At 37.0% G+C, this 27,596-nt stretch overlaps 1 long non-coding RNA gene across 1 annotated transcript in view; it reads left to right on the plus strand.

The window, feature by feature from the left end:
• LOC138068463 (uncharacterized) overlaps nt 1–27,596 on the plus strand; it is a 273,305-nt gene that overhangs the window by 101,862 nt on the left and 143,847 nt on the right. Inside the window, exon 2 of the long non-coding RNA XR_011143287.1 lies at nt 19,117–19,210. This is a non-coding gene — a long non-coding RNA (uncharacterized lncRNA). The remainder of the gene's footprint in view (nt 1–19,116; nt 19,211–27,596) is intronic.

The following is a 27,596-nucleotide window of genomic DNA, read 5'->3' on the forward strand; positions in this document are numbered from 1 at the left end:
TTACTGTATGCATCTACATACAAAATCAATATTTGTTTAAGCTTGTTAAGATGATTGACAGACTGGTTATTGCTTCGGCCCTCAAGTGACTGTTCCTCAGATGCATATTCTTAATCATTCACAAACAGTGGCTGATTTTGGCTTAAAAATGAACCCCCTTGAAACTGATCCATAGGTTTATAGATTGTATTTTCTTCCCTCGAATTACTGATGTACAGATTCTTTTACTATCAAAATGATATTCATTTTATAATTGAGACACATATATCTACTGGATTAGAGCTTTGTTTACTTAAATTATACTCAGAAAAATTAAGTTTATATTAACAGTTCTGATCAGCAGAAGTGTAAAACGGAGATGCTTGAAATCTGTCAACAGCTTTTCTTCTAAATCACCATGTGGGAATGAAACTAGAGAATTTTTAAAGAAAGTTTAAAAGCTATTTGAAAATCCTCAATATAATAATAGAGTAAAAAATAAATATAATTTCTTTTAATCTTGCTACTGTTTGCTGAGTCTTGGGTGGAGAAGCAGAGAAATATAAAAAGCATTTAAGAAAAAACTGATTGGCAAATTGAACAAAACTTTTTTTCTTTTGGAAAGGGCAGACCTGACAATAATGTTATTTACATACACTAGAATGAAATCAATGAGGTAATTTTATTTTCTGTTTTGTTCCTCCGCTGTATGCACATGCAATAAGTCATGCTGACTGGCCAAGCAAAGCGTGATCCTGGAGGCCATGACTTTCTCTCTTTATTTCCCAAACTGTACATGTAGCAGCTCAAGAACAGCCTCTTCTTCCATATTTGCGTTCTGCAATCCCTTTTAGTTTTATGCGGAATAGCTTTTTTTCAAAAAATATAAATGATACCTTTTTTGAGAAGCTCTTTTGCGCAGCAGTTTCTGAATCCCTATCTGTTAGACTCAGTAGATAGTACTGACATTGGCACCTCACCTTCTGATGACTGTTAAACATTGCCAATGGTGCTGACAAGCAGAGTATACTTAAACTGCCAAAGGCTGTGGCTGAGTCCTTTTGTGTGCATTTAGAACTGTTCTTAGAACTGGAGAAAAGGAGACTGTGCCCTTTATGCAGGTGTCACAAAACTGTCCATCAAGCAAGTGGGAGGTCAGATCTTTTAGCAAGTCTTGCATTTTGTTAATCATCAGTGGTGTTTGTAAGACATTAGTTTGCTTTTTTTTGCAAAAGAGTATTGTTAAATCTTAACCTGAAATTAGAAAAGAATTTATGAATAAAAAAGTGTTCTTTTGATCTGTGTTGCCATCCTCAGATAGTCAGATAATACCAAGAATACATCCATTAAATTACCACCTCACAATGCGATGAACTTTTGCTCTTCCTTTGATTGTAGAACTCTAGGATATTTTTTCCCATTTTCTGTCTTCTATGAATAATTTTGTATTTTTTGTATCTATTTTAATTGACATCCTGCAGGCATCAAACAGCGTTATAATTCTACCTGTGGAGTGGGAAATGAGCACGTTTTTAAGAAGAGATGCCTTGCCATTGTTCTGCTTTTCAAATTTGGGAAGATATTTGTGGTAGAGGATATTAAGTTAGAATTCATCCTCAGTGCATGGAATTCAGAAATAAACCCTCTGAATTAATACGAAAAAAAAGCAGTACTTTGAGTTAAACCTGGCTTTAGAAACATGCCTGGACAAGATGTTGTGCAAGAACTGCACTTTCCTAAGATAAACTGCAGGATGCGTTGTGCCCCTCTTTAAGTTCTGCTATGGGAAATTATTATATAAGGAAGTCCAATGCTCTTTATGAAATACATTTCTGTTCTCAGGTCACATTTTAGTGGACAGATATCCAAATCACAGAAGCTGTGAGTATATTTGACTCTAATTGCCACCCTGACAAATCAGAGCTTTTACACTTATACTGCTATTAGTTTCAGCGGAACAAATGCTTCTTGCAGAACTACTGTGGAAAGTGATTCTCAGAATAAAAATGAAGTGCATCCTTTGTGTTGAATTTCAGGTTCTTTGTGGATAATCTGTCATATTAAATCATTCTGTTTTGATTATATTTGTTTAAACATGTTCTTCCCCCATTTGCAGCTTTGTAACTTTGCCAGGTATCAAGCAGGAGGAGAAAGGAGTTCCAAAGAAGAGAGAACTTTTATTCAAAATAAATATGTGCAACAATGGCAAAATGAATACAGAATATTAAGTGACCTAAATTTTACTTTGCATAAATTGTCTTTTCTAAACTCTGTAAAAGTTGATCTTTAGTGTAAATATATGCACAGGAGTGTAGCACTGAGTATCAGTCAGATTTTGTAGGATATTTTTCAACCTAGGACCCTGATCAAATCCTGACTGAGAGGCAAAAGAGATGTCAAAAAGTTGTTTTCCTCAGTCCCAGTGAATTTCTGCAAAAATAGATTTTGGCGCATTTCCCAGTTAACCAATTATACAAAGTTGACTGTTTACATAATTGGTAAGTTCTGCATAGAGAGGCTATTTTTAGATGCATCAGTCATTTATTGAATCAAACTAGAGATGGAGACATGGAAGAAATCAGTAGTATTCCTTTTAATACTAACACGTAGTCCAATATAACACTTCTTATCATTCTTAAAGAACTTTCATAGTACGTGGAAAGTAAGGCACAGGGAAAGGTACTGAACCTCATTTTCCTTAGTATTGACAGGAAGCAACTGAAAAAATATGGTGTTGCATGGGTAAGTAAATTTATATGCAATGGGTCAGTGCTCTGCTCTTCTAAGCAGGAAGGAGAACTTTTTCTCCTGTCTGCATGATGCTGAATGAGATCGTGCAGCTTTCCCATCTATACTCATCATGTGCCAGTTCACTACAGGGAGTAACTATTTCAGAGGCCCGGTTCTATATTCCCACTAAGGCAAATAAAGATTTTGATGAAGTCCCTGGAAATAAAGGGCTGTGCTTTCCCCACTGACATGGTCTGTATGCTACAGGATACTTCAGTATCTTAACAGCACGTAGCATGTCTTCTATGATCTGCTCCCTTCAGCCTGTATTTTTATGGTCTACTACTTTCTTGTGTTCCAGTGTTAAAAGTGCAGAGTTTGGTCCTATCTCTTCGTTTTTTTTCTGAAAAAGAATCTTGTTCACCTAAGATGGTTTTGAACAGATTTATTATTTTGTGTTTTTGCACTTTTTCAGATCAGTTTTACTGACTGTTGCAAACCACAGCATATAGACCTAGAACAAAACTTTTCCTTTGCTATAGGAACCATACCTATACACAGTCAGAATTCTTCCTTTGGATCAGAAGTAATGATCGCCACTGTGTGCACTCCTTAGTATACTGAGCGTGTTGTGTTAGGGCTTCTTCTGTAGTATTAATTCCAATTTTAACTGTGGATTGAGTGGCTAATTAATACTACTACTAATAATAATTTTATATAAGAAATGATAAATCCACAGCAAGCCTACTCAACTAAAAGAAGAGATTTTCACCTGACTTCATCAATAACATTCTTGAAGAATTGGAGCCCTAACTCAGCTTTCAAGGCTGTGTTAAGAGACTCAGTTGTTGTAAATGCTTTTCTTAAGTTACCCTTTTTTTTTTTTTATTGTAACTTAACCTCTTGAACAGAATTTGAACTGCCGCAAGCAGACAGGCTTAGACCAAAGCCCTTTCTCAAATACCACTGTTTTTTGAGGAATCCAAATTTACATCTAGCCCGATCTCTAGAATGGACTGGGCACAAAATCCTTGTCCTGAAAGGTAAACTTCTTGAGTTTTGAGTCTGAGTATGTATCTTAGGTCTGTTGGTGCTTTGTCACAGGTTTCCAGCTAGCAGGACAGACAGAAATAGGCCTTTAGTGGTTATAACAACTTTTTAAACTTCATATGCAGAAGGCACTGACTAGTTTTTTTTTTCTCTCTCTCCAAGATTATCGAAGAAGTTCAGTAAAAGGAAATCTTGCTAACTTGTGCGTGTCTGAAGAGATTAATTCAAGGCTAATTGACCTTATTTAGGTTTTTCAAAAAGGGAGTGCTGTCAATATAATCTGAAAATAAAAAGTCACATTTTGAAAATGCATCTTAAATTAAGGAATGGATGGTTTTGAATAGTCTTTCCCAGTCATGTATACTTTCATTAGTGATCTAAATCTTTCAGTGACTGAATAAAGGATTAGTGAGATAGAAGGCTGCTGCTTTTGCAGTATTGCATTCATTTGTAAATTGATTACAAAATAAATTCAGCAAAATATCTTGCAACACGCTAAAGCTTGATCATAAAAATAATGAAAAGGTGGCATCATCATTCCTTCCATAGGACTTTGAAGCCTTGCTCTAAAAAATTACCAACTGCTAAAATATATAAGCTCTGTAAAGTAAAATATCTTGTACTTCTGAATTACTTGCTAATATTAAAAATTGGAGTTTCCCTCTACTTGTGGTTGCCAGGGATGGATCTATTTCATGTGGGTAGCCAGGAAAAAATGCAAAGTAATGTCTTTGTAAATTCATGGTACGGAAATAAGTTTTAAATTTCAGTCAGGTTAAATTGGTAGAACAACACTGGACACTTTCACTAAAGAAGATCGCATGTTGTTACAAAGCACATGCATGGATATATAATCACTTCCATTTGTGTAGTACGCTCACAGCCTAAACACTGTGTTGCAATTATGGAAATTTACATTTTTATTTTAAGTATTTCCCTTTCTTCAAAGGTGTAGAGAATCTGTATATGATACCTTTTCTCAACAGAGAGCTCTGGCTGTTTCAGTACTCCTGAAGTCCTATTTTGAGAACTGAAAGAATGTTTTGGTCCTATGCTTGAGTTTTTCAAAAGGGCAAATCTTCACTCACTGTGAATTTGTTTCCCTGAAGTATGCACCTTTTACTAGTATCACAACTAATGGTTTTTGGACTAGTTTATGAGAATGTAACTGTATATTTATTTCCTCAATGTGACTTTCGTTATTATTGTTACCTGGGTCTAAGGAACCAGTTTTACTTATTTGAATCAGTTTAAAAGAAGTCCAGCAAAAATGAGGGGAGAAAGAGGGGATAAAGAGGGGCTAAAGATAAGGCCATTCATATTTATTCTTAAATTAGGGGAATGACTTGCCTAGGGAGGCAGTAACAACAAAGTTGACATAATGACTTTTTCAAGGTATCGATAGTTGAACTGATGTCCTGCATGACTTCAGTTTATTTTTTGCCACGTGAATCACATGAAGTTGCCCACTCTTTTCTGCCAGACATTTTACTTACTCTACAGTCTTTGAACCCCTCCAAAACCCTTTTCTGTCATTATTTATGAATCAGTATTATTTTCTTTTACATATATATGAGATTTATTGAGAGGGCACACTTTACTGAGAGGGCACGCAAGCGCATCTTGCCTGCTCTGCTTGCGCTGCCACTTCTGTTTTCCTAAAACCAAGTAATCATTGAAAATCTGGAGTTCAAACATGCCCCATTCTTAGACCTCCTGCTTGTTACCAAATATAGTCTATTTGTTTATTAGTAGTTGCTCAAGACTGTTCCTGCAAAGGAAGAGAAATAGTCAGTTTTGGATATTATATATAGCAAGCATTGTAGAGAAAAAAAAGTGTGTGTGACCAGTTCCAGAAACCTTTAGCAGAGAATCGTTCCCTGAAATTGATGTGCTTTGGCTGGAAATAAGGAAGAGCAAGTTATGCAAACACATCTCTGAGTTTAGACCCTTCATTTCTGGTTTATCAAATTTGAGACACAGGAAATCTGGTGTTTTGGGGTTTTTCCTAGGGCAATGGCTTCAAGTAGATTTTTTAGATACTCAAAACTTCTATAAATCAGACTCCCACTGTCTCAAATGGAGCAACAGCTCACTTTATGACTTTGCTGTCTGGCAAAAGGGTGTAACAGAGATGACTCACACACTGATTCTGTGAGCAGAATAAGAGCAGGAGATGCCGATATAAGGATATGCTTATTAGCTTAACTGATTATTTCCCTAGTAACTAGGAATATTTTTTAGTATTTACTAATACAATAACTATCCTAGTGAACCAATGTAGATTTCAGGAAGGATTTATTGCAATGAAATATGCTATGTGCCCCTTTATGTCAAGTATCACAGCTCCTAATTAATCTGTGATGTTGAACAGAGAATCAGTTAATAAAACCACGCTGAAGTTTCTCACCTAGAACGTAAGCATTTTCAGTCCTATTTTGAAGAGAAGAAAAACTGAAGCAGCAGTATTAGAAGCAATTCAAAGTGAACTTTCCTTATAAAATACCTCTGTGATTCTCTCCAGCTGAACCATTATTATGACACTTCAAATTTTCCTACTGGTTTCTAGCACTGATGAGCAGAACCCGATGAAGGTACTCAGCTGAATGCTTCTCCAGCTTGTGGTGAAGTTAGAACAAGTCACTAGTTAGTAAATATGCTTTACGTGTTTAGGATATAAAGGATTAACGTAAACTACCCTTCTCCAGAAAGTTGCATTCTATTATGATAGGAAAAGAAGTTTCCTTCCAAGTGAAGAACAAAGCATATTATATTCAGTGTAACTCCTTATAAGCAAATCCTTGCAGCACCTTTGAAAGATTCTTATAGAGTGAGTCATTGAATCACAGAATAGCTGAAGCTGGAAGGGACCTCTGAAGATTGTCTAGTCCGATCCCTCTGCTCAAAGCAGGGCCAACTAAAGCAGTCGCTCAGGACAGCGCCAGTCAGGTTTTGGGAATATCTCCAAGGATGGCTCCATAACCTCTCTGGGCCCAACCTCTTCCAGTGTTCAATCACCCTTACAGTAAAAAATTCTTCCCTATGTTTAAATGGAATTCCTTATATTTCAGTTTGTGCCCATTGCCTCTTGTCTTTCACTGGATACTACTGAGAAGAGTCTGGCTCCATCTTCTTTACTTCCTCCCATCGGGTATTTATACATATTGACAAGATACCTAATGAGCCTTCTCTTCTGAAGGCTGAACAATCCCAGCTCTCTCAGCCTCTCTTCACATGTCGGATACTCCAAACCTGTAATAATCTTTGCAGCCCTATGATGGACTTGCTCCAGGATGTCTATCTCTCTTGTACTAGAGAGCTCACCACTGGACATAGCACTTCAGATACAGCCTCACCAGAGCTGAGTGGAGGGGAAGGATCATCTCCCCCAACCTGCTGTTGACACTCTTCCTAATGCAGCTAAGGATGCTGCTGGCCTGTTTCAAGCATGCATTGATGGCTCATGTTCAACTTGTTGTCCACCAACACCCTCCAGGTCAATTTCTGCAAAACTGCTTTCCAGCTGGTCATCCTCCAGCCTGTACCAGCACCTGGGGTTATTCCTCCCCAGGTGCAAGATTTGGCATTTCCCTTTGTTGAACTTAAAAAGGTTCCTATGAGTGCATTTCTCCAGCCTGAGATCCCTCTGAATGGCAGCACAACCATCTGAGCTATCAGCCACTCCTCCCAGTTCGGTGTCATCTGCAAATTTGCTGAGGGTGCGCTCTGTCCCATCAGTCCACTTTGCATTCTTTGTATTCTGCATTAGCACGTCACCAAAGTTACCTTTTCTTGCCATGTGCTGAGGCCTCATCTATGTGTTTCTAGTTCCCACTTGTTAGAATTTCTTCAATCAGGGATTCATACTTGTATGCATCATACCTGAAAGTGAAACATGTCTTGACTGTTTTTTTCACGTGTCTTGAAATTGCAGATAATACTGGGAAACCTGTGTATTATTCCTGAATGTAGTGCAGAGCTTGGAAAGAGGACCAAAATCAGGTTGGAACGATTAGAATCATAGCGCAGTTTTAAGTTGGGTGAGACTGCCAGAAGTCATCTAGTCAAATCCTCCGCTCAGAGCAAGGCTAACTTCAAAGTTAAATCAGTTTACTCAGGACTTTGTCCTGTCAAGTTTTGCATTTCTCCAAAGATGGAGATTCAGTATTCTCTCTAGCAACATATTCTAGTGTTTACACACCCTTGTGAGGAATTTTTTCTTTGTATCTAACTCATATTTCCCTTAATGCACCTTATGTGCACTGCTTCTCATCCTTTTGCTGTGCATCTCTACCTTCTCTGTAACAACCATTACTATCTTCTCAATAACTACCACAAACTCAGTTTCCTTAGACTCTTCTTGTACATCATGTGCTCCAGCTACCTAACCATCTTAGTGCCCCTCCACTGGACTAGTTCCTGTTTGTCATCAATGGTTTTGTTTCACTGGTGGACCCAAAGTACTCCAGAGGCAAGGTAAGAAGTGCTGACTGCTTTCTTAATAGTTTATCCGCCATTTCCATTGAGCTCAGTGTATCAGTGATCTTTATTTCCACAGACTATAATGAGTGTACTTTCTGTGTAAAAGGTATGCTTTCTGTGAGGCATAAAACACACATCTGATTTCTAGTTATTCTTGCTAATGTTAACAGAAGTTTTGTAAGCAGACTTAGAACAAGATCAGTTGTGCTATAAAATTTATTATAAAATTATGGAAGGCTCTTGATGGTGTAACAAAGCCCTTTTTCCTCAACAGCAAGAGAAAACATTTCCAGAGCACAGATACACTAGAAATTATTAATTGTGATTTTTTAATCCAGTTCCCTAAGAAATAGTTTCCTTGTGATCTCACCCATGGTGTGTATTTCCTAAATAACATTTGAACGTGTTAAACATTTTTAAACAAATTTGACAGAGGGTAGAAATCTCAAATATTAAATGCCTACATATTTCATCAAAATTAGTGTTAGATATTGAAAAGAGAAAATCATGTTTGTGTCCCTAATCAGGGAAAACAACAACTAAACTAATCTTTTATTAGACATCTGAGACTCCAAATCAAAACTCAGCCTTGAGATATAAATCTCAACTAGATATTGGGCTTTGCTAGTTTTGAGGATCACAAAATAATCAGCTGGGATTTGGGGGATTTTTTTTATTGCAGCCAAAAATAGCATCCATATACTTTGAATCTGAATAACTTCAGACTTAAAAAAAAAGAAAAAAAGAAAAATATTGCAATTAGAGCTTTGATGAGAGCACTCAGAATAGATCTCATTTGTAACAACCTGAAATGAACATATAATGGCTCAGCAAATAGCAGAGCACTTAAAAATTAAAGGGGAAGCCTGCAGAAAGTGCATATTTACATAGTTCAAAAGCCTGAGTGAGTAAAGATGGGGATTTGCTACCACTATTTCTGTGGTTGCCACTTCATCACCTCTGGGAGGAAAAAGATGAGGACTTTCAGTATAGTCTGGAGATTAAGGAAAACTGTATGTATGATTTTTCATCCCTGAGTTGCCATAGTATCCAGTTTCCCTGGTTACCATTGACCATGGAAGGGGCACTATGGGAAGCTGGGGCTTGATTATTTTTTAAGGGAAAAAAGAGAGAGAGGTTAGAGAAGTTTCTTTTCTTTTTTCCTTCTTTTTTTTTGGGGGGGGGTGAGAACATGGAATATGAGAATAGTGCTGGAGGCTAACAGTCGGGAACAGATTTTCTCTGAAATGGAATTTATAGATTTCAGTGCAGAGAGCTAAAGTAGTTGAAAGAAAAAGATTGGTTTTGTGAAACAAATTCTGAAAGGAATGAGGAAGAACAGAGATGTAAAGCTGTCTTGTAAGAGGCTGGAAATAAGAAATGAGTTATGTCAATACATGTGATACAACATGTGATTTGAGCAAACTTTTCCAGAGATATTTGCTTTGGCTTTATTTTTATTCCAAAATAGCTATTCCAGGTTTCCAAAACACAGCTTGTGCAGATGCCTCTCCAAGAGTTGTCAGGTACAGTGCCCCTAACTTACTGATATTCATAAAGAACAGTGTTGTCAATCCAATTTACTTAATTTACTGCAGTAGCACTTTGGGGCTGTGATCATGAACTGGTCCTTTCTGTGCTAGGCCCTTTACAAACAGGGAACCAAAATGATTTACTTCTATCCTACAGAGTGTGTTATCCTCTTTCTTGGTAATCCAAAGGCTTTCTTTGGTATTCCAAAGATGAGCCTGCTGACCGGTTCCAAAAGGGAAAATTAAAGAAAGGAGATCTTTTCAGCCTTTCCTCATGTCCCGCTGTACTGCAGGACCGTGGACAGAAAAATAGATATGGCAGATTATAACAAGGAAGGTTTCCAGTGAGGGTTTTTTCTTTTTAGAAGGGGTCAGAATATTGTTGGGTATCCTTTTTGCTTTCAGACTGAACTATTTCATATGCAGAAAGCTTTTCATACTATTCATACTATTTGGACATTTGTTATCGTTAGACCAGCAAGATCTGCTCACCCTGGAGAAAATCTTACCAGTGAATTCTCACACATGCAAGCTTGGTTTTGCTGCCGCATTTCTAGTGTCAGAGACAGCTTAAATGGAAAGAAGTTTCTGCTTTATCCTAGTGTTTTTAACTAAGATGCACATGTTCATTTGATTCCTTCATTTCTATGGCCAATTAGAGATATTTGATTGGCCTAGCTCCTCCCTGTTCCTAAGTCAAGTGTAAATAGAGGCTTAAGTATAAGAATACTAAACTCTATGTAAACTCTAGTATGTAGCTGAAATTGTAAATCACACTCTTTAATATGCTCTTGTATTTCTGTTCATGGGGGCAAGATGGTAAGAAGCAGATGATTTTGCTAGTTAGAGAATTTTAAGCATGTGATTGCCATGTTATTTGTAAATGCATTGTTTTGCTGTATTTCATTACTGGACTTTTTGTTGGTCTGTTCAGTCACTTTAGTAAATAAGTTTTGTTTTCAAAAGATTTATTTAATAATTTTATTTTTAAGGTTATTTAAAATGATAAAAAGACATTTCATTTCATGTCTTCTAAGGCAGAGATTTTTTACAGAAGAGAGAAAGAAGGGAAAAGTAATGAGCTGTATCTGGGCATATTGACTGAAATGGCCTCCAGATTTCAATCTTAAGTTCAAGGTTGTAGACTACTAACAGCACTGATATGAAGATTTTAATAGCCATAGCATTTCACTAGCCTACAGGATAGCTTAATTCATAGGAGAAAAGTGCATCTGTAGTACTATAATACTACTAACTGGACTTATTGGTAAATAATAAGTTACTAGCTGCTATTATCTTAGATTAGTAATTACAGAGACTGTAGGAGATTTATTTTTGATTTTTAGTAGTGTATATGAAGGTAGAATGAGGTTTTGCATTTTGACTCTTCAGTTTTATTGTGCTCATATTCTCCTTTATAAGCTAATGTATTTTAAAATAATTTTATTTTTCTTCAAAATATAAGTTTGGATTCCCAAATTTTCTTTTGATTTTTCTTATTTATGGGATTTTTTCCCCGTGCTTTCAAAAAGGTTTTTCCGTTTCTGGTATGATCTTGATTTGCATGAATACAATGCCAAATTTACATATGCAGATTGGATGTTTACATCAGCACATGACTGTACATACAGTCACTTTTACGCATTTGCAGGTAAGGCATAACTAAAGAGCAAGTACAAGCTAGGTAGTCCAGCAGTCTGAGTATTGCCAAGATTCTTGTTGACATGCTGACAGCAAAGGAGAATTTTATAAATGGATTGGAAGAAGGTTTTTAAGGGGTGCCCTCCCAGCTTTAGAGGCAGCATGGGAAAGTGCACAAATGTAATTGCTTGAAAATCTAAGAGCTTGGAGGCTGACAACCTGGGCTGATGAAAAGAAAGAATCTTTTGGTCACATTCGTGTTCTTATTATTCTCAAAAAGCATTTTGTGCGCAGGAATCATTTGGCTTCTTGTAGACACCACTGTCTTCAATACTATTTTTTTTCTGTACATGTGACATGAGCCAGATTTTCCAGAAAATGCACCTCTCTGCAAATTCTACATTTTGGATCCCATAATCAGAGTTCAGTTCAGTGTTTCCCAACTTAGCTGGCTTAAGAAAGCTAAGTGACATCTGCAAGCCTCAAAAGTAGCTTTGGCAAAGAAAAGCATGGCAATTGCTTCAGATACCAGGGCCACTGCGTGACCCCAGGTTCATGAAGTAGCCGAGGGAGCTACTCTTGTAGCAGTACAAATTAAAGTGTAGTGTTAGGCATTGATGGCCAAACTGGACTTCTCTAGCACTGAATAAGAGAGGGGCAAGCCACTCCCCTCACCTTCTCCCCACAATAGTGTCAGGTCCTCAGTTACTGAAAAGAAAGGGAACTTCTAATGATCTTTCTTCGCCCGAGGCTGATTCTTTAAAATTGTCATCTTTAGTATCCGGGTGGTGTCTAAACTTGTCAGACCTAGGAAAGTTTTCAAAAATGAGATTTTTTTCTTGCCATTGGAGGTAAGATTTTCCTTGCCTCAGGCCGAAGCACTCATGTCTAATTTTATTGATAGAGACCAGTTAGCTTTAGTTTAATTTGTTAACTAGATGTTGTAAATAGCTCTTTTTCAAATATATAGCAATGTTTTTTCATTTTTAGTCTTTTTATGATATGACTATTTCACTAAATATTATTCCTTTCATGCTCCTGAAAAATACTCTTTTCAAAATGTGATTTATTTAACAGGTAATACGTCCAGTTTCCTCAGTGAGAACTGAATTTTTTCCCTTCATTTCTCTTTCAATGTTCAAATGAGAGTAAAAAGTCATAATTACCTCCCTCTGAGACAAACAGAATAAGCAATTTTGAGGACATCTGCCATTAAAAAAATAGAGTATGTATTTGAAAGGACAGTCTTTTAGAATTCAATCAGAAGGTTGCCAATGTACATATTTTGCTACTTGTGCATAAATAGTAATTTAATTTTCTGTTCTGCTTTGCTGACACATTCCAAAAATATCAATCAGAAGAGTATGCTGTATTGACCTTACCTAAATTTTACAAGCATGCCGTTAGTCAAGTCCCTTGAAAAGGATATTGTTGCCAGTATTTATTGTTGATAGGTGTAACCCAAAGCATGCCATATGTGGCAGTAAAGTTTACCATGTTCTACAAAGAGGACCCAGTGCATCTGAAAGCCATAGTTTAGCAAAGGCAGGGAACATTTATGTAAAAATAAATAAACACAGGATAACACAGGATGTTTCCTGTGGCTTGTTAGATAGATGAATGCCTGATGAACACACCAAATCACCAGAAGCATCCCGTCTTGCTGCAGGAGAAGTGTATTTGCTCTGAAGATGTGTTGAATAGAGGTCAGTCAAAAAGGTAAAGCGCTAGCAGAAAACTAAGGTATCTGAAGAAGTTTGGAAGGAAATATGCCAGTAATCTTCCATTAATATAGCACTTTCACCCAGAAGATCTCTAATTGCTCTGCAAAATTTCTCCAGGGATTTATAAGGTGTTAGTAATTGGTAGAAAGGCATTAATTTATTTCCTGATGTGCAGTGACTTCTGGGGTGAGAAATAGCTGTTATTTAATAGAAATGTAAATTAACTAAAAAGTAGTGGGACAGGGAGAAAAAGATTCCAGGTAAGCATGATGTAACAACATATCCACAGTTTTCTTTAAAAATGGACAAGAAAGCTATATTAAAAATCTTCTAAAATATTTTAATGTCTTGTGCTGTACTTTGTCCCCTTGTGAAGTACAGTTTCTGTTGTGTCCCAAGAGGCTGCAGATGGGGTGTATGTCAGTACCATCTCACACCAATCACTAGTCATATAGATGTATGAAAAGACACTCCTTGTTATTAGTACTTTACAGTAAAAAAAAGTGTTGATTTCACTATAGTTTACCCATTCACTGTATGGAAATTTGAAGAGATTTTACTGTTTTTTCAGAAATTTCCTGATTGCTTTTATAGCATAGTTTGAATATTGCTGTGATTCATGGAAAAGATTTATAGTGGGAAGAATGGGAACTTTGTGTAAGTACAAAAAGTTCAGAAAAAGATTCTTTTTTTAATACTTAAGGTTTCCTAAATCTGATTTAAGCAACCTTTTAAGAAGGATGAAGAACTGCAAATTAGGATTGAATTTGTGAGCTTCTTATATGTAATGGAGTAGGTAAGCTATACTTTTTATGTAGTTGATGGGAATAAATATTTCATATTAACTGTTCAATATTTCACCTAAATCATTTATCTTTTAAAAACTGGTGACCTAAGAATGCTGCATGCTTTAAAAGGTAATAGCAGTTTCTATTAATTTAAAGCCATCTTTTGGTTGCATATTTCCTTACTACTAAAAGATGATCATTTTTGTAAAATTTAATAGAGTAATTATTGAATGAAGGTGGAAGGCTCCGCAACACTGTTGTTTTGTTAGTGTCTTCAGAGCTGCTTTGTTTTATGCTTTTTTTCCTGAGGAGATCAATAATGGATGGTTGACATCATTCCTTCACAACTCAGAAATGAGAAAGTTTAAATGCATTTCTTTAGGGCAGGCAGGTTTTTCATTCTGAGCTGAAAACCCTGTAATTGAGTGAAGTTTATAAGTGTGATTGCTATTGGTGTGTGTTCCAGTTTGATGTGCCTGTGAAAGGTTCCCCTGGCATTTACCTGGTTCTTAGGAATGTTGACCTCATCTCCCAAACTGGCCAGCATGTAAAATGTCTCTGCTGAGAGGTGCGTGTACAGAATGATGCTAGTTCTCAGGAGTGTTTAGGCTCAGGGTGACATGATCACAATGGTAACTTTCTCAGAGTTGAAGATTGCACATAATTGGCACATAATTAACCTAATTTTTACTTGAAGAAGATAGAAAAGGAAAGCAAAGCAAAGAACAAATGTCCATTGCTATGCAATGTTGACTTATACTTGTATATGCTTAGTGAAGTGAATAGAAAGTCTATGTCAAGTTTGCCATCAGTAAGAACACAGGAAAACTGGATTGCTTATTTGGCAGGACTGTTCTGCTATTCAAGGGTCAAAGAAATGAGCAGAAGTAGGTACCACTGGAGTGATGTGTGAGTATAAACATGATTATTTTGGGGGACAGTGACTAATTAAAGAGCAGTTACTATTACTTGTCAATACCAGTAGCATATCTTCTCATTAATAGAAATGGAAATGTACTCAAATGAAAGACATAGGGACAAAGCATGCGATACAGACGATGTTCAGTGTGAATGCAAAGTCATCTTTATGTCTCAGATTCCTCTCTTGTATAAGCTGTTCTTTTGCTACTCTAAATATATTATTGTATGCCAGTAAGCAAACTCTGGCACAGCAGGTCTCTGATGTTGCCAGGACACAGATTGTTTTACCTACCAAAATGACGCTGAAAATGGCAAGAACGAGTTCCAGAGCCAGGTAGCCTGTCAGCTCTGTCACTCCTGTCTGAGTGGCTTTTATTTTACCTTTTGAAAGTCTTTCTATGATACCTCTTTGCAACATATATCTCCAGAATGCTTCACTATGCTGGACCATAGTGAGGGTCAGGCTGACTTAACTGTTGTTGATTTTGTCCTGTCTGTTCATTTTGCCCATCTTTTTAATCTTCTTGATGAATACGGACTAGTATTCTGGCTTCCATCACACACATCACAGAAGTTTATTGAAAACTGGAAAAAATCTGTTATTTAATTTATTATTGTTTTCATCTGCTAATTTGGAAGGAAATAGGTAAGACAAATTGGCTTGCAACTTATGTGAAACCACACTGGAATACCAAACACAGAAGTGACAGGCTATAATAGCTGTATACTTGGAGTTTCAACAGCAATAACAATAGCAGCAAGAATGAGTCTCCTGAATACACAGAATTGCTGTTATTTCCCTCATGTTGAAACCTCCCAAACCATAGCTGAACCCTCCCTCCCGCAACCAGCCAAACAACAGCAAGCCCCGCAAGTGAGTATTTTGACACCTGAAGCACCCTTTTACAATGAATGGAAGCAGTTGCATTCACGTGGAAGACAGGGAGAGACTGAGAAACTGAGGGATATTCTCTGGAAATACTGCAGAACATTCCTCTAAGAATGGCTCTCAGGTCAGCTGACTAAATCAAAAAAAAAGAAAAAGAGGTTAATGGTGCTGAGAAAAAAATAAATACAGTCTAAAACTGAAAGTGGAGGTTTTTTGCTTTTTGTTTTAGAGAAGGAAGAGGTAGCAGAGATTCTGTGAGGTACCTTGGGAGTCTGAGTTGTGACTTTATGTGAAAGGCATTTATATGACATCGTAGTGATTGTCTATATAACTAAGATGGTTATCTAATACAAAATGAAGTGGAACATCACATGTACACTATAAGAATGGAAGATTGTTTTGCGGTCAATGTCACTATGTATGTCTGTGGTTGGAAGTGATGTTTCAGCGTTAGTTGTGTTGAACTTTATCACCAAAAGGAAAATAAACCCCTAAATACTGTAAATCAGCACCTTTTATGAAATCCAACCTTCATCTTCCTTATTGTGTGAATTCAGTTCTATCAGAAGCAGTATTCCTATGTTTGTCTTGTACGTAGTAAAAATAAGTGCTAGTCCTCTTATACATAAATATGCCATCTTTTTGTGAATTGAGTTTCAAATTCTTTTATCAACACTGATTGTTGCCCAGGGAAATGACTTCAATATATCAAAGCCTGAGAGAAAAGAAAGCAAAGAGCGGCTGGATATTTCAAAGCAGAATAAAAAATGAACATTAGAATTCATGACAAATAAAAGCAATTTGTAGTACAGAGGTAGGCATTCTATTAGATAAATGTATTTAAAATATTGCATGTAAATGAAAAAGATATCTGAGTTTAAGAAGAAAGAACAGTGCAATGCATCAGTATTTAATGAGGTATTTGAAGGTAGTAAGAGACTTGTTTGAAAATAAGATTACCTATAATTCACTCTGACTGCTTCAAAATTAATCTAATTTTTCCTGGGTCAGAATCAGTCCCATTTTCTCCTACTGCGTAGTATTTTACTTTTAAAGTAGGTTTCTTCATTTACTCTACTTACAACATAAAATACTATTCAGTATTAGAAACAGTGAGAGAATAGCCCTAGCAGCAAGCTATTTAAAGACAGCACTTTCACTTTCTTCACTGGGGGAGGCAAGGATAGTTTACCAGAAAAGGTGGAAAACATTTTAGGTGTCCAAAAGGGGTGACATTTACCATTTAATTTATTTTTCTCAAACATTTGTCTTCAGTTCGTAAGTACATCTAGCAGATATTTTCCTGTTTTCCAATGGAGATATGCCACTACCATGGCAAAGCCATTTATAAACAAAAACAAGCTTATTCCTCAGTAACAACTAAATAATTTTGGGAGCATGTATGTTTTGTCACATTTGATGATGCAACAGCTACAAATGAAGCAAAATACAGAGAAGTAATCTTTTATAAAATAAATGACAAGACCATATTGCTTACACAAATTTAGGAGGTGACTGTATTTCACTGCTATGAATTATTTACAGTTTGAGTGTGCAGGAGGACAGGCACTAGTCTAATTGTTTTAACAATATACAGCTAAATCGGTGTTTATTTTCCAAGGAAAATACTTTGTCTTGCAGTGTTTTTAGGATGTTTTCATTTTTAAGATGTTAATTGTTTGGTTTTTTTACAAAACAGAAACATACTCCACCATGATGTGGATGCCATTTGGGATATGTTCACCATTTTTATTAGATACTAGTGATGAACTTTTTCTATTTGTCCAAGAGCCCTGGGCATATATGTATGTCTGTGTGTGTCCAAGATTGAAATGGCAGCACTTTTCTCTTTTCAAACAAGAAACATACATTACAGAAATGTAGACGAATGCATTCAGTGCTCATTTCCAGGGTTCAGACCTCCGTATGTGTTTAGCCTGCACATGAGAACTTGATGTTTATAGGGAGTAATATTTCCAATTTCATGTTTTCATAGACTCTCTTCAGATTGCTCAAAAAGCACACCTGGGAAATCTAGACATGTCCATATACATTCCATGATGAATCTGTCCTGCTGTCTCATCATCACAGGTCTTTTTTAAACAAGAGGGACCCATGATCACAATAGCCCAGAACTGATCTATCAGCTTTTCCTACTTCATCCATCATTAAACTCTTTTGTCATTATATTTGGCAAGGTGGATACAAAACCGTTTTCCCCTTTCTGTGACCTAGTAAACTCTGATCTAGCTACCAAACATCTGAATCTTATTCTGTGCCAGATGTCACTAGTTTTATGATTTTAGAACAATTACTAGTAATATAGGAAGTAAATGATTTGGCATGGGTGCCCTGTGCTATATTGCAAGGAAATGGTTTGTGACTGTCAGCTGGATCTGCCCTTGCTGTGTTGGTAAAAGAGTGAAAGACACTGAGGCGGGCAGGATGCTCAAATTTTTTTTTAAAGAAAGAGCTTTCTCAGTAGTGGCATTTTTGGCTAGTTGAAAAACAATAGAGCTTTCCAAGAATCTTTCAGTTCTTATTGGTTACTGATTTCAAAATTTCTTGGTCTTTTGGTGGCAAAAGGTTTTGAAGCAGAAAATCTCTTGTAGTTTGAGGAAGTTTCCTAGTCATCTCTAGATACCAGTTCAGAATCTGTCTTTTCCAGGCTGTAAGGAAAGTCACTAGGCTGTTCTGAAGCAGAGGACTTGATAAGTCTTTACTGAGAGAGATGATAAGAGCATCTCCACAGCTTTACAGCCTGGCAACTCAATGTGAAATGTGCCAGTGCTAAAATGTCTCATAAATTAATTTCAGTTGGTTTTAATGTACATCACGCACCTTTGATTTTCATTCATATCATTCTGAGTTAGCTATGTTTAATTGGAGCAAATAACTTTATTTTCTGAAAGTTTTTATTTTAACCGTGTAGAAGGACTCACGGCTTAAACAACTACCTTGGAAGTATGGCTGAAATAGGACTTGAGTTTACCTTCAGTCTAAGTGGTGGTTATCTTGTGGACTTCAATGTTACTATTTATTGCATAAAAACACAATTTTTTCTTTTTGTTAATAACATATATGAAATAGGTCTGCTGTTAGAATATGTAAGTCTAGTGACACTACAGCTTCAATGACTCTGCAATGCGTCTTAGGGACCCTGTTGTACAAGTCCCATATTATTTAATGCTTGAGCTGTAAAAAGCAGACAGCATTCAGTATCTTATTTTGATCATCGTTCGACACTCAGTCACTCTTATTATAAACATACCTAGCCAACTTATTGGTTACCTGGACTTTAAATTTATAATTTTGACTTGTTTCAATTTATTGCACAATTATGTTACATGCGACATTCATCTATGAATATTCTTTTTCAGTTGAGCAGCGAGCTGGCGTCAGATCTACTGTGAAAGTTATGATATGACTTTAAAGGACATATAATCTGCTGTGCTTTTCAAAACTCCAAAATAGGTAGGATGCAATCAAATTTTATACTAGATTGTGTTTTGCCAGTCAAGCACCATTATGGTTTAACAGGCATGATGTGATACAATGAAACATGAATGACATAACCCAGTGTGACATAACTGATAGGCCGACCTAGAAATTGAATAAAAAGTTCCAATCCATTTTCTGTACTCCCCCCATGACTGTCCCCAACCATTCCCCTGTGTTATGTCAATGTTTGGGTCAGGTATTTGGTCTGAAACAGATTAGAAAATGTGATGGTTTGCTTATTCATGCAAAATGTAATAGACATTTCCGTGTATTCTTTCTGGATATTCCAGATATAAATAGTGTTCTGACTGTATAGTTATTAGCAGTTTAGGCACCTAGAAATTATCTTGGTTGTAAATGGGTCAGTAGAGGAGTTACTGAATATATGGATTCATTTGGCCCACCTATATATAGAGCGCCTGACTCTAACATACTGTGTTGCGGCTAGTGATGACATGGCTGGCTTCTTTCTGAAGCTCTTTGGTTTTAAAAAAGAGTTAAAGACACTCTCCCAGTTTTTTTTTCCCTATAACTTACCATGACTGTGGCTTACTCAAAGAATTACAAAGGAAGCGTCTCCTTATGTACCCCTTCTGATTTACATTCCTGCTACCATGAGGGTTTTCTTCTAGTTCACGGAAAAGCAGCTGGTATAGCTAAACTCCCATACCTCCTGTTTTATCACCTGAAGATGTAATCACCTAAAATTAACATAATATAAAATGTTATTTAAAAAATCCTCCATGTTATCTATTCAGACAGATGTCAGTTCTGTCTTGGCCTCTTTTCTAGCTATAGAAAGTTAAAGACTTAGAATCAAGAGTTTTAAGGTTTCGTAGATATTTAATTCTCATATTAGTGGGAGTTGGCAATCCTTACAAATATAGCTCATGGTCAGAACAGATTTGTTATCGTATTTGTATTACTTCTTTTTTATGATTTGCTTGTTATATGGAAATACCTATTAATACTGCACATCACAAAGTATGTATTTGCAATTATTATTTCTAGGAATTTAACTAGAAGCCTTGTAAGCAATCTGTACTCTTTTAAACAACCGTATTTGTTGTATACAACTACTTAACAGCACTTATGAAAGAGCTGCTTTTACAGCCTGAGTCAAAATTGCCCTGTGGTTTATTCCAAATTAGCCAACATAAATATTTGTTAAAAATGGGCTGGATTATGGGAACCAGAAAGTAATTGTCAGGCATTGACTTACTTCTACATTTGAAATATGAAATAAAGAATTGGTGTAATCTCATTTAATGTAATGATATCACCTTTTCAGAAAAAACATATATGTAAACCTTTACCAAAGATTTCACAAGAATATTTGGAGACTAAGCATAATTTGAATTAATTTATTGCTTGCAACACTGAAGTGAAAAATATTCCTTTAAAATCCTGGGAGGAAAAAGAGTACCATATATTTTTGTTCTGACCTTGAACTCCATCTGTAATATTTTGCTATAGAGGTGCATGGAAACTCCACTGAGCTAAAATCTTCTCATAGGTCTCCTTTTAAGGAGTGAAACCATGGATACATGTAAACATACTAGTGTAATCTAGTTAGGATCTGTTTGTGGATAAAAGTTTTGCAAACTTTGCAGGTTCAATTCTTTAGCTTGTTTTATCCTGAAATTTGGTCTTCCAAAAGAATTTACTTCCAAAAGAATTACCCCACAGTTCATCATTCAACTGGTGCAAAACAGCAATTTTTTCATATATTTCTAAGAGAGATTTATTGCATTTATTTTAAAATATATTTAAATTAACCCAAAGTTTTGGGAGGGATTAGAAAGGGGCGTTCAATGAATGAGAAACTTAATTGCTGCTTATAGCCTTATATATGGAACTGACTACTCATTGGGTGCCTGTATGTTGGAACAATAGACACTTGCGTGCCCTGGTGGCAGGCAATGTTAAAGCCTAGAATGATCCAGGGCTGCCTGTGGAGTGTCAAATGCGATGGTGCAGGAAGGATAGTGAATATGACTGGTGATGGTGAGTGCATTAGGCATCTCATGCATCTACATTGCAAACTGTGGTATCGTTGAGCCTATAGTAAGGAGCAGTCTCCCTTGAGTCATCTGAAGCTTGCCACAGTACAGACTTAGAGGTGAATTTTGCCTGGAATTTAGGTTTCAGCCTATATGCAAAGTACAGTATGCATACACCCAGTTGTTCCCTAAAAATAAGAAACTATTATCTCCACACCGCTCCAGGTTTGAAGGTGCCTTATGCCTTCATAATGAAGGAGTCGATAGAGTTACTACATATTTCACTTTAAATTCATGCCCTCCGTTATTCTGGATAACTTTATTGACGAAGGGCATTCAAGTAGCTCTTGAGTCCTAAAATGTGCTAGTTAAAGACAGGAATAAACTGTCTGCTGCTTATGTATAGTAGAAAAACTGAAACTGTTCAGCCCCGCAAGCCTGACATATCTGGAATGTCAAGCCTCCATGCTCTTCCCCACGAAGGCCAGGGACAACAGAGGTGATGACTGTAACTTTTTTTTGCAAGTAACCAGATGGTCTTGTTCATTTCATTCACTTGAATAGATATTAGGTAGTTCAGGAAAGAAGTCCTTATTGTCAACTGAGATGTAAATGCTTCTGGACACAGAATACCATCATTTAAACCTCATGTTATTGTCTCAGTCTGTATCTGAAGTAATTTTTTTAGGGATGCTAGATTAAACAAACTAAATGTAAATAAAAATATTAAATGGTGCTGAATTATGGGGAGAATAATATTCTGACTAGGTTTTTAGGAAATAACCCTCAGATACAAACGTTGTGATCTGGTATTATATTTAATGTAGGTATTTGTCATCATAATGCAATTCTGGGGTATTTTCCTTGTAAAGCAAGCTATAGAATAAATTTCAGTACATTTGACGTATATATTCCTAAGGAAGAAGAGGTAAAAGATAGAATGCAGCTAACACTGGGCTCCAAAAAAAATTTGGGGATGATATGTCGCTAATTGAATACAAATCTTGGTAGGTTATGTTGAATGATTGCATTCAGCAAGTCCAAAAATGTTTTCCTCTGAAATCTTTAACTCCATTCATCTATATCAAAAGTCTCTAGCTGTGTTTTTGTCCATTTTCTAACGCTGTCTCCTATCTCGTACTCGTGTCTTTGTGGCTTTTCCCACAAGGATATCCAGAAGTAGGAGCAAGGGAAATACCACAGCAGACTTCTCTGAAGCTTCTACCTGCTCACTGATGCACGCTTGTTTTAATTTCCTCTCTGTATTCTTCTTCCTTTCCTTCTACGTCTCAAAGGTCATATGCTTCAACAAGCAATCCAGAGATGCCTTGCTAATTTCCATACAGTAGTTGAGTTTGCTGACCACCATCAAAAACAAAAAGTGGTTTTCACCAAAGATAAAAAGAAGTTACAGAGGCAGAGTGGGATTTAAACAGTGAACTAAGGGGCAGATTTACCCCTAAAGTAACTTCTGTAAACCTGTCCACATGTCTGAATTATTTAGTTTACAGTTGCCTCTGTACCCATAGAAATAGGCACTTTTGAAACTCAGTGGTATACAACCTATTTTCGGACTAATGACAAGTTTCTTGGCAACACTGTTAAGGTTACTTAATACTGCAGTGAGATATTTAATGTTATGCATATAGTAATGCAATGCATAACAGTTAAATTGTGTTTTTGAAGGTCAGTGGACTTTGAGGACTATTGTATAGTACTCCATATGGAAGAAGATATTATACGAGAGATATGCTCACTAACCATAGGATGATGGGAGAATTGCACCATGTAGGAGGATTTGCTATGATTGCAAAACAAATCCATTATTAATCACCACTAACATGAGATTTGGGAAGCTTAAGTGAAAGATGACTAGTTTCACACCATTCCAACCTTAGGTTTGTGCTTACACAGAGTAAGCGCCCTCCTGGGATATTCTTTCCCCTTTCTCACTGCAGAAGGAAAATACGTGTAATAATATTCTATATATGGCTTTGCTGAGTAAAGTATTTCCTGCTACTTGCCTTCCCTCTGTTCTTTGAAATAGTCAGTGAAAATGACAATAGATCAAACCTTTCCAGGTTACTAATGAATAACATTTTCTTTTCTGGATTTCCTAGGAGTTTGTCAATATTTGATAAACTTGCCACACTCATTAATTTGTGTGTACTTCTGGAGGAAAAGGTATTATCCATTAAAGGTGCTTTACACCAATACAAAATTCATTTTCCCTTGGCTCCTATCACCAAGATATACCTTGGTTACTCATCAGAGTTTATGTCATTGTTGCAAGTCTCTTCAAGTGTGTTTGCAACAGTTTAACTGCTTTGGTATACCTGTAACATGGAGCTACCCCTCTTCCCCCTGCCCAGGCTCCATATAGACGCAGTCTAATTTATGAATGGGATAGCTAACTATACATTACGAATCATTAAATATTCTTAATTCTGATGTGGGGACAAATGAAATTCATCATTAACAATTGAGTTTTAGGGTGAATGCGTGTGGGTGCATGGGAATATATGCTAGAAGAAATTTATGCAGATTAAATCCATTAGCAATTTTCTGTGCGTCTCATTAAGCAAAATATCAAATCCCACACAGCTCTTCTGATACTCTTATTAGACAATTTAAACCACACTATTCCATACCATCGAACAAAAAAATTCCCTGGTGTAATGTCCCACAAGTGATTCTCAAAATCTACAGATGTCATATTAATACCTTGGACTAATCACATTTTCTCGCTGTACTGTATCATTGCTCAGTCTGCCAAGAAACAGGCTGGCAACTGCGAAGGAGATCAGTGGAAAATAAGTGTATTTATTGCTTCTTGTTACAGAGCAGTCCTGGCACTCTGGCAACATAAACTGGCCTAAAGCATGTGTAAAGCATGTGCAGCTGTGCGTCGGGTGTTGAAAATACTTCTTGGTGAAGATGGTTGAAAATGTTGCCCTGTCACTCTTTTTGTCAGAAAATACAAACTCATCAGACACTGAAGTCTTCTGTGGGAAGGTGTCATCTTTGCTAGAATTTATAATGGAATCATTTCTGGGTCCATGGTGGAGTAGCTGGTGTGGCTACATCTGTGACAAGGGCCGTAGTTTCACAGTTCCTTTAAGCCAGCATAAGCTGACTTCACTGCTTAAATAAATACTCCCACCCTCCCTTGGTGCCAGCAGCTCATTCCTGTCCTCCCTTATGAGAGCTTATGTTGGCCCATGAATGAGCAACAAAATGGGACTGTCTGGCTTAAAATTAACCTGGCAAAATGAGACTGGATTAGTTTTGATATAGTTAAGTTTGCTGATCTGGTTCACCATCTGGCCTTGCAAAAATACTTATGTTGGCACAAAAGAAGGGAGGACAGTACAGACTGAGGTTAAGGAGAGAGAGCACAGAACTGCTTCTTTCAGTGGTGGTATTGGTTTATGGCAGTTTAATGGCTTCATGATACTATGACAATAATGTGATCAGTCGTTCAAAGGACTACTCTGTGATTCAAGTCAAACACAAGTAAGTGAAAAGCCTTAAAGAGAGTTTGACTCTCTTTAATAATTTGTCATTATTTTTGCAGGTGAAAGGGAAAAGGAGTGATTCCCCTTCTCTGTCTGTTCACACACAAGAAAAGATGCAAGAGAAAGTACAGGCTAATATTAAGTTATAATATGATCAGTCCATATTGAGGTAAAATCAAGAAGTGTGGAGACACTTTCTTTATTCCTTTCCCCCTCAGCTACTTGACTGCTCTCCCTGTTTTCCAGACTGAAATGTGCCAAAAAATGTTCATTTCCCTGCCCCAAACCATTGTATCCAATTCCAGCTCACACAGCCTGGAAACAAAGCAATCCATTAATAAGGGGACAGCAGGGAGAGAGGAATGATTCTCAGCTGAGTACTCAGGGTTGAGGTCAAGTTAACTTTTCTTTCTTATTTATGAGTGAAGACACAGTAGAGTCAGAGAACACTAACAAAGGCACTTTGTTTCTCTCTGTTTACAATATAGGGCAATATTTCACTTTTAAACGAGGTTAATAGTATTCTTAGCTTCTGTCCTCTCCTTCCTTCTTGCAGATGCCAAAGCATGTAGAATTTCTGTTTCCACCTCACACTGGAAGCAGCAGTGTATAAAAGAATAGATGAATTCTTGCACTGTCACATGTAATGTCCTTTGCTGCCTTTGATCATTTGTCATTTTTATCATTATACACAGTACACTTTGAACAAAGTAACTAATCAATCCCTTCTCATTGTGTCCTTCACATACTGCCTGGCATCAGTTTTGTTCATTTCCTTTATTTTCAAAATTGTACAGTAAACAGTACCATAGGTCTGCTCAGCATTAGTGGGTGGCCTGCCATTCTGCTGTGCAAGAGGGGGTGTTCCTGTCAGTAGCTGTCACCTCACTCAGTCAATCAGGAATGCTGCTGAGATTCATGAGGAGAAGTGGCTTCCTGAGGGAAATATTTTGTACATCATTTTGCTTTCTGTAGCTAGTGAGGAGCACCTCACATGCTGAGAAGATTTATGGAGCACTAGCAAGGACTCCCTGAACCTTATTTCCTCCACTGTTCAGTCACATGGAAGCAGACCCAGTCTGGTATATATGAAAGTGGCCAAGTAGAAGCTTACTGCTCCATGCTTTCATTGCCTTTATGTAGACTTGTGGAGGTTATGGTCGTGAGATATCCTGATAAGACTGGGACAATCCTAACTGTGTCTGGACAAAGTGTAAACAATCTCAGTTCTTTGTGGATGAGCCATCTCGCAATCCCAGCATCAGCCTCCACTGATTCCAGCCCCTCATGAGAGAAAAGGGGTTACTGGCTACTTCTGCCAGTGTGAATCACCGAAGCAGGGGCTGGGGCTCTCAAAGAGGTCATGGGCCCTCTGGGATGATCTAAAGAACTGGGTTTAGCCCTGAAAAGAAAAAAATCTAGTCAGGTTTCTAACTTTTTCCTTGTCACCTGGCAACGGCTAGGGTCAGACCCTTGCTCAGCTGCTGTAAATGCTGAAGTTCCCCTGGCTAGCAGAGGGAAGGGAATTCTGCCAGTTACAGAGCTGCTGGCATGTGAGCACCTGCTCAGAGCCATGGGTGAGCTCATAGCACAGAGCTGGGCCCTGAATAGCATTGGGAGTGAAGGAGGAGTGTGGAAAAAAGAGGGGAGAAAAGAAGTAATCTCATTTTTTACCTCAAGAGTGCCTTTTCTCTTTGACCACAACCAATTCCAAATCCCTTTGTTAAACCATGAGTACATTGTAGGCTAACCAAATAATTTCTCCTCTTATACTTTACATGCAATAAGATTCTTCAAATTCAAAGGTCACCAGCCAGACGTATAAAATGACTTCATGAACAACTTCAGCTCATTAATCATGCCTCAGTGTAGCAGTCGCTCTCCCCTGATCGTTAGGATAACTTTTTTTTGCACTTTATGGCAAACCATCATTAAAATACAGAACAAGGACAACAAGAGTGTGAAAGACTATTTTAATGAGACTTCATAGCTGCTCATGGTGGGACTTCCATCCTCTTTGCTCTTGAAAGAGCTGTCTGACAAAGGTTCAGAAGGATTTTACCTGATGAAGAGAGCCAAGAAGAGAGTTTCACAGGGAAAACTGTCAATGAGCTTACAGAAAGCTGTGTAAACCTGGCTGCCCTGTTGGCTGAGCTGTCAGTCTTCAAACAAATACAGAGAGAAAATCTTTAATTGTACTCACCACACATATGACATTTTATGCTGTATCATTGTCATTTGCAGCAGTTCTTAACTCACTCACTAGCAGCAGTTCAGGATCCCCAGGATCTTGAGTGGACTCTACACTTAATAAGGACAAACTCTGTAGTTTAGTAATAATTACTGAGGAAAATAAAGTCTTCATCAGAACCTCTAAAACTCAGCTGTATCATCAAAGTTCTTGCTGTTAGTCTAATACTATTTTAGTCTAAACCTTGGATATACCAAAGAAAATGGAATTGTTCCAATAGTGCTGGACTGAGACAGCTAATTTAAATCTCCCTTAATAAATATTTTAAGGGATGTTAATAAAATTTTAGTATCTTTGTTCTTTAGCTGAAATAATGAAATTGCAAAAGTGGCTTATAAAGTTTTGTGGATCTTCATTTTTAATTAAAATGTTCTCTTTCTCTGTTTTCCCTCAGGAGTGTAGCAACTTTGTTAAGTGCTAGAAAAGATAGCAAAGTTTCTCACAAAAAGAAGTACCTCTGTCTACTGATCTCATGATTCTGTAACTTTTTCATTTCTTGTCTGTGATGCTGGTACAGATTCCTCCCCCCCCCCCCCCCAAAAAAAAAATAAATACTTACAAAGCTAGGGCATAATCTTGTTTTCCTG

The sequence above is a fragment of the Struthio camelus genome, chromosome 10 (assembly GCF_040807025.1).
Source record: "Struthio camelus isolate bStrCam1 chromosome 10, bStrCam1.hap1, whole genome shotgun sequence".
Taxonomy (NCBI): Eukaryota; Metazoa; Chordata; class Aves; order Struthioniformes; family Struthionidae; genus Struthio; species Struthio camelus.